The sequence below is a fragment of the Rutidosis leptorrhynchoides genome, chromosome 9 (assembly GCF_046630445.1).
Source record: "Rutidosis leptorrhynchoides isolate AG116_Rl617_1_P2 chromosome 9, CSIRO_AGI_Rlap_v1, whole genome shotgun sequence".
Lineage (NCBI taxonomy): Eukaryota > Viridiplantae > Streptophyta > Magnoliopsida > Asterales > Asteraceae > Rutidosis > Rutidosis leptorrhynchoides.
In genome coordinates this window covers 42140847-42149932 of record NC_092341.1, presented here as the reverse complement: position 1 = coordinate 42149932, position 9086 = coordinate 42140847, and the positions used below count along the sequence as shown (strand labels likewise).

Sequence of the window (9086 nt, the reverse complement as noted above, 5' to 3'; positions counted from 1 at the left end):
TCCGTTTTGATTTATTGGTGATTTAATCTGCTTCAAGGGAAGGTATGTATTCGTATATTTTAATTGTTTTTGAATTCACAAACACTGATTATAAATTTTGCAGATCGCAATCATCAATCACCGATTTCTGTATGAACAAATTAGGGACATCATCGATTAAACGATTTGATCCTAAAAAATGAATATTGTATCGATGGACGAACTTGATTCAAGCAATTCATCTCTTTGATTCATCTCCATCGATCAAATCTTCATCATCATTTAGTTACAACAAATCAATAATTTGTTACAACAATGGGGTGGATTTTATATGAAATCGTACCAGTTTTCTTCCATCGATTTCGTGTCAGGTATAAATTGGATTTTTTAAGTTCTTAAACCCAATGCTATTATATTTTTATTGTTTCTATTTAGTGTATAATATGTTTTTGCTATTTGGAATGTAATAGAATGTAAGTTGTTAAATTGGGATTTATAATCTGTTCAACTTATTAATTAGTCAGGGTTGATAATGGATTTCCACAAAATGTGATTCCTATCAGTATCCTACTATATCTTATGATTTTATTTTATTTTTGGTTTTTCATCTTAGAAAAAGGTAATTATAAATGTCCAATATCATGGGTGTTTGGATGATTATTTGAATGTGGTCTAAATATTTAATTGTTATTACACAAGTGATTGTTGAGAGTAATTATGATACTCATTATGTTGTTTATGTTGTTGGAATAGTAAAGTAACAATCATGCAGCCTAAGAGATGACACTTTCTCATGTTTTTTGCCGTTAAGGAAATTCGTTTGAAAGATCTACCACCTATTATGGCTAAGGAACCGAGGTATTTCTTCAAGCGTAATTACAGGCTCTGATCTTCGACATAAGGAACAAATAAACATGTGACATAAACACTCAATTAGTTTTAGAAGTGCAGTTAGTTTTGAATATGTTAATTTACCACCTCTAATTGAATATGTTAAATGAATATAGCCTCTATCTTGATTACACAATTTTTATGCAAATATACAGTGAACCAGCTATCTATTTTAGTCAGATATCTTTTTTTAATGGGAGCAACCATATAGAATTAATATGGGCAGAAATGGTTTTTGAGCCAAATGGTGGGAGATGAACTAGGAAATTGGGTGTAAAATTTGCTATAACAAACAGGAAATGATTTGGTGATGGAGCTACATTTTCAGTCTTTCTCACTTATGTGCTACGCTGGATGACAACCCTCAACAACCTCTCTCAAGGTAATTTTCCCTTTTCCCCTAAACGTTAATATTTTTGTATTCCCTACGTATATGTAAATGCTATTTGTTTCACATGATTGAAAATGCAGTTAAATTCCATCACTTGAAAGTTTTTGTGTAAATGAATGGAGTGCTTATGTTTTTGAATTAGGCCTATAAATGATCTTGAGTGTTATAGTCTTAAAAGTTCTGAATCTCACAGAGATCAGTGGGGCTCAAAAGCTCTTCACAGGTAATTTTCCTTAAAAAGTATTATAAACATATCGCACTATATCACATAAAAGTTTACACATGCCCTTATTTGGTGTTGTTTTAACTTATAATTCCATGCTAGATTGTCATAATCTGTCTTTGACATGGTAAATATTATTATAGGTGGTTAATCTTGACCCACTATGGATTAACATAATAAAGTGTGCCTACTTCTCATATGGTAGTATAATTTTAATTGAGGTCAAAGTGTCAACTGCATCTTCTAATTGTAGTGATTGTTATGAAGTTTATTCATATACTTATGGTGTAAATTATCTTCATGCCAAGTTGAAGGTGTGCGTTTCAAAGCGGGAACTTTTGGTAGACCTTAAAACCCTGTCGTGTTACCAGAAATATAAGTACTTTGGAAAAGTATTTTTCTATATATATAGTTTGTGTGTTAAATATGGTTATAATGTTTAGTGTAAACGCATGTATATCCAACTTTGGATGTAGGCATTTCCATATGAATTCATATATATACCATTTTGTTCTGTTAACATTTCTTAATTCTTTACGAGGGTGAAATTGATTTTGATCAATGACTTTGTATTATCTTCGTTAACTATACAAATATGGTGGCCCAACCACCTTATTTGTACTCCTTAATTTTTATTTATTTTCCTTGAAAAGCAAGTAAATATTGATTTGATGATAAATCTTTCACAATAGGAGCATATTAGACTGAAAATTGAGAATTGAATTTGAATGTGTAAAATCACTACCTAAACTTTCTAAATTGAGAATTTACAAGCAGGATCATGTGCAATGAGTTGAAAATTGAATTTGGAATGTGTAAAATCACTTCCTAAACTTCTTGAACAAAGAGAGTTAAATTATCTTCATAATTATATTTGGCAAATTATATTCTGGAATGGATTAAAGAGCTTCGTTGTAAACCTTTATTTAAAGAGTTTAATTATCTTTTTTATATTTGGCAAATTATATTCTGAAATGGATTCAAGACCCATGATGTTGTATATTGGTCTAATCTAACCAGTGATTACATTCTAATTTGTGGTACCTTGGTATGTCCATACTCAAGGTGGTTCAAACACTGCCTAATGACGCAGGCTAAGGGATATCCTACCGTGTTTCATACGGAATGCAACTTACCACCTGGATATCAGCAAGTGAGTTTTTACTTTTATTTCGCTTTGTTTGTTGCTTATGTATGTGTTTAACTTGATATCATGGGCTCATGTTGTAACTTAGATGAATGTTAGTTTACCGATCGATCAACTGGACCTTAAGACTAGACGGACTCATTATGATGCACGATTCAAGATACAAACAGAAGTCTTCACGTTACTTTAGGTGGTTGATATATTTGTGTATTTTGAAATAGTATTAATTGTTTTGATCTTAATATTAGTTACATTAAGAAACAAGTCAATTGGCCCTTTCAAACTGCAATTTTGAACTTGCGTTTGTAATAATTAAGAATGATTGGACGTTAGTTATGGTTTCCAATGTTAATTAAAAATTTGCGACCTTTCATAAAAGTTGTGGTTTGAGACCGTGTGTTTACCTTGCAGATAGAATGGTTGATTGTGTAGAGTGTATTATTGATGGTATGCATGAAGTTGTATTTACATTCAATCAGTATTGGAGTGGTAATGCTTATTTTATTACAATATGTAAGTCAACTCCACCAGCCCTTCAAGGGTTCGAGTAGATATTAGGCCTCATAATGGAATACAACAAGTTGTGTCTATAAATTCTTTTGCATCCAAGGTATATTGTCTAGCCGTCTAGGGTTTATGTTAATTTAGTCCTATAATGAATTCAAGATAGTTGCTTCACAGTACAACTTTATTATTTAGAGCATAGTTGGTAAAATGTGTTTGGGTCAAAACAATTAACTTTATGTTTTGGCCAAAATATGTATTGTTAGGGGGTAGGAACCTGTCAAACTTTCTTAATGGGCTGAAAGATATATTTGAATTATGAAAGGTTTAGCATTCGTCAAAACTTTAACAGCCACACAGTCTTTTAACAAATGTCTTCGAATGCTATCTCTTAGAGCTGCCGTGCAACGCACGGGCTCATAAATCTAGTTTTCACATATATATCTACTCCTTACAAAGCATGTGGCATATTGCCACATGTCACCCATCCATTGATTTTCTCTCTTCTATAACACATGTCATTATATTACTGGTCAAAAAACTCCAACTATTCAATCTCCTCCATATGACACGTGGCATTTAACCACACTAAACCCATGTTTTTACTTCATTTTTTCTGTAAAATCATACAAAAAACAAAAAAAAAAAACGGATCAGAAGCCCAACCACCCCCAATTCGTTTGATCGCCGATTATGTCTTTACTCCGCCGAATTAGCCGGCGCCACCAGCACCATTAAATCCGTAGCGGTTTCCTGAACGCGAAGGTACCAATTTCATCTAAATCGACGACTGGTGCTGCCCACCGAAAGGTGTAAACCCAAGCGGTGTCCGTCGTGTCCGTCTCCGGCGAAAGCTCCGCCGTGTTTTCCGCCTGCAAGCGACTCCGTCAGAAGCATCGTCATCGTCGCCACCATCGTATATGTGAGGTAATTTTGGATTGTATTAATTTGTTATTTTCACTGTCATCGTCGCCACCGTCATCGTCGCCACCATCTATATGTAAGGTAGTTTAATTAAAGTCGGTTGTTTAATTAAAAGTAATATATTACTATGTATTTGTGATGATTTGATACTTTAGTACCAATATTGAAATTCATTTTGATATGAGAGATCAGTGAATTTGTAATAATATTATATTCTAAAAAATGATAGGATTGAGAGCAAAGCGAATTAGCTTTAAACTGAGATTAAAACGAATTGGGGTTACAACTTTGAGTTTAGGAATAGTTTGGTGACAGATAAAAGAATGAGTAATTATGTATTAAAAACGACACTACCGTTTGATGTTTTTGCTGCTTCTAGATTTTATGATTTTATCTTTTGTTACTGGGATAGATAAGCCCGAAAAGCATGTATTTGTGTGTTTGAATTATGAGTTGTTAATTGTATATTAATTTTGTTTATTCATTGATAGTGAGGACGCAGCAAAAGGGGCGTTGTTGTACACTTACAAGCATGCAGCTTGTGGATTTTCTGCTAAGCTAACTCCCAAGCAAGTTGAAGAACTTTCAAGTATGATGTCTTTGCTCTTGTGATATTTCCTGTATAATATTTGGATTCACTGTTTTGTTCAAAATGGTATCTTAATTATTGTTTCAATATATATTTGTCTAATTAAGTGAGAGGCTAATGAAATATACTTATATGAGCATTGTGTATCAGTAATCGTGTAAATGGGTTGGGTTTGGGTAGCTATCATATCTCAACTTCACATTCCTTAACCATTATAACCATCAACTTCAGTATGTATTGATTATTTGAATAGATCTGGATACTGAGTTGTAAGGTTTGCATTTGTTGTATTCTTAAAGCTTTTAAGAGATCCCGATTTGCGAATGGGCTTAAATTGACCTTAGGTTATAGGTCATAATGAGTATATTCAGGTTACGGGCAAATACTAAACTTAGAACTTGGTACCCTTTAGAGAAAATTATGATCGGAGTGTCAGCCGTAATCCTTCTTAAATAATATTTTATGTAGTCTTAATGTTTATAACTATATGGTAGCATGTATTAGGTTCACTATTTGCTAATCCATATCAATGTTGTCTTATTTTTTATGTCGTCGCTCAGACCCTTTCTTCACTAATTTGTGTTTGTACTTCAATTTGTCTTAAGGTTGAATTTAGGTCTCTCTTACTTTGTTTACATATAATGTTTTTTGCATTATTTAATGACAATCATTATTTTATACGACTCTGTATAATTTGATAAAATCAAAACATGGTTATCATATTTTGTACACTGATTGAGCTCATCGTCCAGTAATGCTCTAGGTCCATGATTGTTGAGCCTTATGATTCTACACTCTTGGTCCACGGTTGGCTGATGAACATATGGGTTTTCGACAATGAGGCTCTTAATGAGATATGTTTGCAGGACGCTAAAGTTCAAGACTTTAAGGTGTAAGTACTCTTGCCTTTGGATAACATCATAACGAGATTGCTATTTTGACCAAATTATGTGATATTGTTCACATGGGTAATGATTTATCTCAAGTGGTCAAATGTGTCACTTTAGGAATTTTAGCTCAACTTGAAAAGGTTCAATGCGCAGGTAAAAATATTTAAGTTACGCTTTAAATAATAATATTTAAGTTAATTGGTCAAAAATCGAATATCACAAAACTTTTTAAAAACATAAAACTTTCTAAAGTGTTACATCATATATTTAAATAACGGGACACTTAATATAATGGTATAGCTTGATGTTTACCCATTATCAGCTGCTACTAGAATGTATTATCATATGGGTTGTATTTTGGTACATGGTGCTACTGATTTGTAGTTTTACTATGTAAAAATAATATTTATTTGCATATTGACCCATAACAGAACAATATTTAGTCAAAATTAAGCCCAAGAAAGCCCAATATGTTCCATTTTCAGTTAATAATCCACAATAACCCATTTGACCCTTTGAGATATAACATCACTTAAGCCGACCCATTTGACGAAAGTTGCACCTCTACAAATGGAGTGATTATCTATTGTTTGCAATCTGTGTATTAATCAATTATTTTCCGTTGGCTTGGTCCTCACAGATTGTTCAACGATCTCCACTTATTCGAGTTTGAACTTCAATTTGTCTCAAGGTTAATAATCCACCCAAACCCTCTTATAGCTTATGATGACCATTTATTTGAGTCGATCATTTCTTACATCTAATTCAAGTCAAACGTGTGTGGCAAATGGGTGAGTTAGGTTGGGTCACCGATCAAAATTGGTTACGAGCTATTGATCACGTAGTCTAACATTATCACGTTGTCTGTGTTTGTAAGAGATCTATATGACAATTCCTTCTGCTCCTATTGTTTTTGAAACTTCCACATTGCAATTTCAAGGTGGCCTATTGTCAGCTATTCAATGTGAGTTAATAACTACTGCATTATTTTTGCTAATTTACTGATTCTTATTTCTTTTACTTTCGTTTGTTTATATACCAATTTTATATATAAAAAAAGGTAATGTCCACAACATATCTTTTTAGTGTTGTATAGATTTTGGAGGTGATCAACCTTGAGGGTGTGGCGCATAATCTCAATGATGCACTAATAGGCCAAGATATGTTTCTCTTATAATTATGATGAATCATTTGGTTGATACTTATATTCGACATGTATGAATACAAGATCATAACTTTATGCTTCCATAAAGCAGCTCTGTAGCGGAATGAACGAATACTGTTGGTGGTTAACTGCGTTGATGTATTGGTTTGCATATTTCAATTGAAGGTTTGGCAACTCATTTCAATTGACTACAGTTTGTGTTAAAATACCTGCATTCAAGGTGATCATTTATACCTATATCTTGATGTTTCTATTTCACATTGTATTGTTTGTTGTTAATATATATTTAGTTTTTTTAAATGTCATGTTGAAAATACATAAAACATAATGACATTAGCTATGAACAATTGAATGTCTAATGGTAGCTTGATCAATACATAGTGGTTAGAATACTACAGTAATAATTATTATAAATTAACTAGCGACACATAGGCTAACAATAATGGATGTTCTATGCATTGTAATTTTATCAAACTGTAATTTCTATCGATTAAAACGAGTTCAATTACTTTAATAAGTTCGTTTTGATTTTATACTTAGTCTTATTAGGGCCCGCCGTGCAACGCACGGGCTCTTAAAGGCTAGTATGTATATGTATGTATCAATATATATATATATATATATATATATATATATATATATATATATATTGATATTTAAGGCTCTTATGTTTTTATTTTGGGATATTGACAACTAATATACAATTTCTAAAAATACTATATACAGTAATTAACTTATTTGAAGAGTTGGGGATGCAAAGCATCCACATGCATCTCCCTGTCTCCGCCTCTGAACATACGGTTGTGATCAGTAACAAAATATGAAAAATATGAAAATCATGTAGTGATAGTGTATATGTGCGTACATATGTGTGTGAAGAGTTTAAGTAAAAACTCTAAAAAGTGTAGAAAGTCTATATGAGTTTTATTATCTTATATATAAAACAAGTATTAACTTATTTTTCATAAAATATATTGTGCTTTTTAAAAACTCAAAAATGAAAAAAATATATAAACAAACTTGATAAAAAAGTGAAAACTATAGCAGGTTTTTTTAAGTAAAAAATGTAACAACTTATCATTATTGTCGGATGTTCTGAATAGAAAGTATGTGAAATAATGATTATAGATCACTTATTAAACAACAAAACTTAATCACACATGTGTTATATATTAAAGAGGTGAGATGTAAATAATATTTATTTAATCATAAAATAAAGAAAAGTCATTTTTTCATTCGAAATGAACCACTCTAAAAGTAGAGAAAGTTTTTCTTCTCTCTATTTTACGGATAAAGATATTGCTTTCAAAAGGAGCCCGTCCAATAAGTAGAAACCTTTTTAAAAAAATAAGAATAAAATATAAAAAATAAAAAATACCAAAAAATGAGACGCCATGAAAATGGTAGAATCAAACTCCTACGAGTTTTAAATTCTGCACGGGAATAAATTCAGACTCTAAGCGACAGTCAAGTCGCCAATAAATCGACGTTTGCTGTTGACTCGATTGATAGAGCCATATAAAAAAGGTTATTGTATATATATATATATATATATATATATATAATAATAATAATAAGCTTAATAATGCTGGAAAAAAAGTCGAAACTATTAACATCGATCAAAATAACAGTTGTAGAAAACGTAATATCATATAAATAGAATTAAGTATGTTATGTTACACTTTTTTTTTGAACGACAGTATGTGATGTTAGACTATATATTTGAGCTTTTTGGATATTAGATCCTGCGTGATTGCATATCTTGCATGCTCTAATATACTTCCAATGAATATCAACATTTTTATATGGTTAGAGATACAAAAACACAACAAATGAAATGTATTCGACATTTATAAATCCAATAAGAATAAGAATAAGAGCACCAGGTGTGGAAGCAAGAAACCCGGCGTCGGCATCCACATTTCCTGTAGGCGACGATCGGACGACACAGACCCGGCGTCGGTCTGACGTCGGGGGTCCCGACGTCGTCTGCTCGACGTTGGCTGAAGTGAAGAAAGTGGGGCCCAAATTTAAATATTTGAACGTTTGATGATGCCGTTGGATTTTTTTTATTTATTTAACACATTTCTCTATCTCTATATAAATAAACACCCAGAATCTCATTTTACACACATTTCATACACAAAATTCTCTCTTTTTCATTATTTTATACACATTCACAACTAAAAAAAATGGCCAATCGTTGCTTGATCAACCTCAACGTCCATCACGACGGTGAGCTTTCCGATAACCGCCAGTATTGGTACGACGGGTTCACAAAATCGTTCGAAGCTCTAGACGTTACCGGGTTCGACGCAGCACGAGTAGTAAGCTTTATACGCGAGAGGGTAGATTTCGCAGCCGCCGACGTTTGGTACTGTGA

At 32.3% G+C, this 9086-nt stretch overlaps 1 long non-coding RNA gene across 12 annotated transcripts; it reads left to right on the top strand.

The window, feature by feature from the left end:
- The first annotated feature begins 784 nt into the window (after positions 1 to 784).
- LOC139865857 (uncharacterized) lies at positions 785 to 7281 on the top strand. Of its 12 annotated transcripts, XR_011765133.1 has the most exons (9): positions 844 to 1252; positions 1342 to 1484; positions 2550 to 2637; positions 2720 to 2821; positions 3043 to 4648; positions 5401 to 5540; positions 6179 to 6229; positions 6339 to 6502; positions 6625 to 7281. It is a non-coding gene; the product is annotated as an uncharacterized lncRNA (long non-coding RNA). The 12 variants fall into 12 exon arrangements; XR_011765125.1 differs by lacking the exon at positions 1342 to 1484 and adding an exon at positions 785 to 837 and having other exon boundaries at positions 1167 to 1252; positions 2550 to 2821; XR_011765124.1 differs by lacking the exon at positions 1342 to 1484 and adding an exon at positions 785 to 837 and having other exon boundaries at positions 1026 to 1252; positions 2550 to 2821.
- The last annotated feature ends 1805 nt before the right edge of the window (positions 7282 to 9086 follow it).